The sequence below is a fragment of the Camelus bactrianus genome, chromosome 20 (assembly GCF_048773025.1).
Source record: "Camelus bactrianus isolate YW-2024 breed Bactrian camel chromosome 20, ASM4877302v1, whole genome shotgun sequence".
Lineage (NCBI taxonomy): Eukaryota > Metazoa > Chordata > Mammalia > Artiodactyla > Camelidae > Camelus > Camelus bactrianus.
This window is the reverse complement of record NC_133558.1, coordinates 11,198,188-11,201,815: the sequence shown is the minus strand read 5'-3', so window position 1 is coordinate 11,201,815 and position 3,628 is coordinate 11,198,188. Positions and strand designations below refer to the sequence as shown.

The window sequence follows — 3,628 nt, the reverse complement described above, 5'->3', positions numbered from 1 at the left end:
AATATGACAAAAGACTTATAGGCTTTCTATGCTAAAAGGCACAAAACATCATTTAAAGAAGTCAAAGATGCAAAGAAACGGACAAGTTTTCCTAAGGTCTTGGGAGACTCAGTATAGTTAAGATGTCAACATCTCTCAAATTAACCTACAGATTCAATGGGATTTTAATTAAAAATCTCAGCAGAATTTTTTGTAGAAATAGACAAGATGATTCTAAAATTCGCATGGAACATCAAAGGAATTACAATAACCAAAAGAATTTCATAAAAGAATAATCAGAGAACTCACATTACAGGATTTGATGACTTACAGTTATCAAGGGTCGTGTGATTCTTGCATAAGGAGACACACACAGAAAATAAATCTAGAAACAGACCCAAACAAATATGGTCAATTTATTTTTTGACAAAGGAACAAAGGTATTTCAATGGAAAAATATAGTCTTTTCAACAAATGATCCTGAAGTAATTGGACATCTATATGCCTCACATCATATACAAAATTAACTTAAAATAGACTTTATACTTAAGTCCAAAATTTTTAAAATTACAAAACTTAAGAAAAGAGGAGAAAAATCTTTATAATCTTATTTAGGTTAGGCAGAGTTCTTTCATATCACATCAAAACCATGATCCATAAAAGAAAAAATGATAAAGTAGACATCACCAAAATTTAAAAATGAGAACATTTTACTCCCAGAAAGACAATGTTAATAAGAGAATGAAAACAAGCCATAGAGAGGGATAAAAATATTTGCAAATTTCATATGCATCAAAGGACTTGTATCCAAATATACAAAGAACTCTTAAGACTCGATAATAATCCAACTTAAAAATAGGGTATGAATAGACACTTGTCTAAGATATGGGGATGTCAAGCGCATAAAAATATATTCAACACCATTACTCATTAAGGAAATGCAAATTAAAACAACAATGATATACTACTGTGGGTCTGTTAGAATGACTAAAATAAAAATGAAAATATAAAACTCACCCTTCCAAGTGATGACGAGGAAGCAAGGCAACTAGAACTTTTCACGCATTGCTGGTGGTAACGTGAAATGGTGCGGTTGTTCTAGGAAAGAGTAACAGTTTCTTACCAAGAAAAACATACCTTTACTTTCTGATCCAAAAATCCCATTTTTAAGTATTTAACCTAGACAAATGAAAACTTCACACAAACCTGTACATGAATGTTTTATGAAAACATTCTTCATAGTCACGCAAACCAGGAAACAACCCACATAGCCTTCAGTTGGGTAAGTGGATTAACAAAACTGTGGTGGTCCAGTCAGTGGAATCCTATTTAGCAACAGATACTGTAATGGAGCAGGACCCTATGGGGACTTCCCAGCACAGACCCCTCCCCCATATCCTCTGTTGTAGCTCATCTCTGAAGGACCCAGATAATAGTGCCTTATGCCTATTTCTTGAGTTTTTCAGATGCTAAAAATTACCAGCAAATGGAATAAATTAACTACCTGATGGTCACGACCTCAGACCTTCTGGTATCTAAGGATTGATTACTATCAACCAATCAGAGAATTGTGCAGAGCTGACTGCCAACTCTAGGATGCCCTGCCCTCAATTAGCCTCAAAAAGGCTCAGCTGAGTCCTTCCTGGTCGTTGGGGGTTGTGAGCCAGAGCTGCTGGTTCTCCTTGCCTGCCCAGCAACAAACCTTTGTCCGCTCCAGCCAGCACCATTTTGGTATTAGTTGGCCTCACTGTGCATTAAGCTGTCGCCGGGAAAACTGTGTCACAGCTCAGTTGTGACATCAACCTGGATCCCAGGGAGAAACCAAGCAACACTCGGAAAGTTGAAGAACTCAGATTTACTACGCTAACCGACCCAGACTAATAAACACTTCAAACTCTAGACCCCGTCTGTGGGTTTACACAGGCCTTTTATAGGCGGCCACTTTTACACTTTGCAACATCATATGCAAATAAAGTACAACAGAAGTTGACCAACTGGGAACAAGCTTTGTAGAAATAGACCAATCAGGAGTAAGCCCCATGCAAATGAAGTACTACAAATGGACCAATCAGAAGTTAGGGAAGTGGACCAATCAGAAGTAAGAGTAATAACCAATCAGGAGTGAGAGTAATAACCAATCAGAAGTGAGCTCAGGGAACCAATAGAATTCTAGGTGTAAGTTAGCCGCTTTAGAGGCAAAAAGTGAGATAAAACCTCTGGGCCAGAGAACAGGCCGGTGCTGGGAGGAGAGCAGCGGCCCGGTGTTGGGGTCCTGCCGGTCTTTTTATGGGGCTTCTCACCTCAATACAAATTAACTTGCAGTCAGTAACAATTTTGGCAAAGCCCGTGGGGGAGAAGTCGGCGCCCGTGGCCTGTCGACCCCAGCGGCCTCCCTGGGTCCCAGCCGCTGCCGGAGCACACTTCGCTCTGGGGAACCAGGAGGGAGTCTCCCTGACAGACACCGGCCGCCCTTGCACAAGGCTGTTTGGAGTTCAGAAACGTCCAGAGCTACGGTCCGCAGTCGGTGTCGCCTAGGGGTGAGTCGCTCCAGCTTCTACAGGCTGGGAATTCTCTCCACTCCATCTGGGCTCATTCCCACTGGGACATGAGCTGCTCTGGGCTCGTGACGAGCCCCTCTGGGTCTGTTTCCTTTCAAGAGCTGGGCCAGTCCATTTGGAGGCCTCCTTCTGGGAGTGGAAGTGGACATTTTAGATGATCTCTGGTTTTTTTTTGTGACTGTAGCTAATTTGTTGTTTGTGTTTTTGTGTGTGTAGTTTTGGGGTGAGCCACTGCTGCTTGCACAGGTTGGGAAAATTCTCCCTGCTTCACCTGGGCTCATTCCTTTCTGGGAAGTGAGCCATTCTGGGCTCATTGGAAGCCACTCAGGGTCCATTCTCTTTTGGGAGCCCTGCCACTTTGGGAGTGGAAGTGGAATTTGGGGGCTATATCTCATCTGACCTTTTGTTGGTGAGACCATATTTGTTATTTGTATGTGTGTGTATCAATACTTGCATTGGCCGGTTGAGAAGTTTTCGGTGAGCAAAGGGCTGGCATGTGATACACCAGGATATCCTTTCCTGTTGTGTTGGTTGGGTTTTTCCCTTTCTAGCCCTGGTCTTTCATTCAGCTTCATCTCTGGGGCATTGATTGGGGTTCACCCCTTGTGGACTGCTGGAGCGTTGGTTGGGAGTCTCCTTTTCTGGGGCTAGGGACCTGTGATCCTGAGACCATTTTGCATTGCATTGGTTTGCTTGATATTTGACAACACCAGTTGTGAATAATTATTTTGGATATTCAGAGCTCTACTCCATCTTATAGCCCCCTGGTGTATTTCTGCAAAACTGGGAGACCGTTAGCTATGCTCCCATGAATGAAAGAAAATAATCAGCTTTTATCTTGGTGGTGTATGTGAGTGTTGTCAGTGTCTTGGTACCTGAGGCCAAATCCTGTTTGCTCTTCCTGGTTTTGCTGAAAATAAGGCATGTGAATGTGAGCAAATTATATGTATAATATATAAATTAAGATGGTGGGGTTTTGTAAAAGCAGTTAAAGGAGAAATTTGCATTTTTCTTCCTGTGCATTTGAGACGTACATGGGCTACCTGAGCTCTCAAGGGAAAACAGTTTTTTTTAAACTCATGCAGAAAAAC

At 41.9% G+C, this 3,628-nt stretch overlaps 1 long non-coding RNA gene across 1 annotated transcript; it reads right to left on the bottom strand.

The window, feature by feature from the left end:
• Positions 1-316: 316 nt before the first annotated feature.
• On the bottom strand, positions 317-1,846 carry LOC123614059 (uncharacterized). The gene is made up of 3 exons (XR_006721526.1): positions 1,682-1,846; positions 997-1,077; positions 317-364 (listed from the first exon to the last, which is right to left on the bottom strand). It is a non-coding gene; the product is annotated as an uncharacterized LOC123614059 (long non-coding RNA).
• Positions 1,847-3,628: the final 1,782 nt, after the last annotated feature.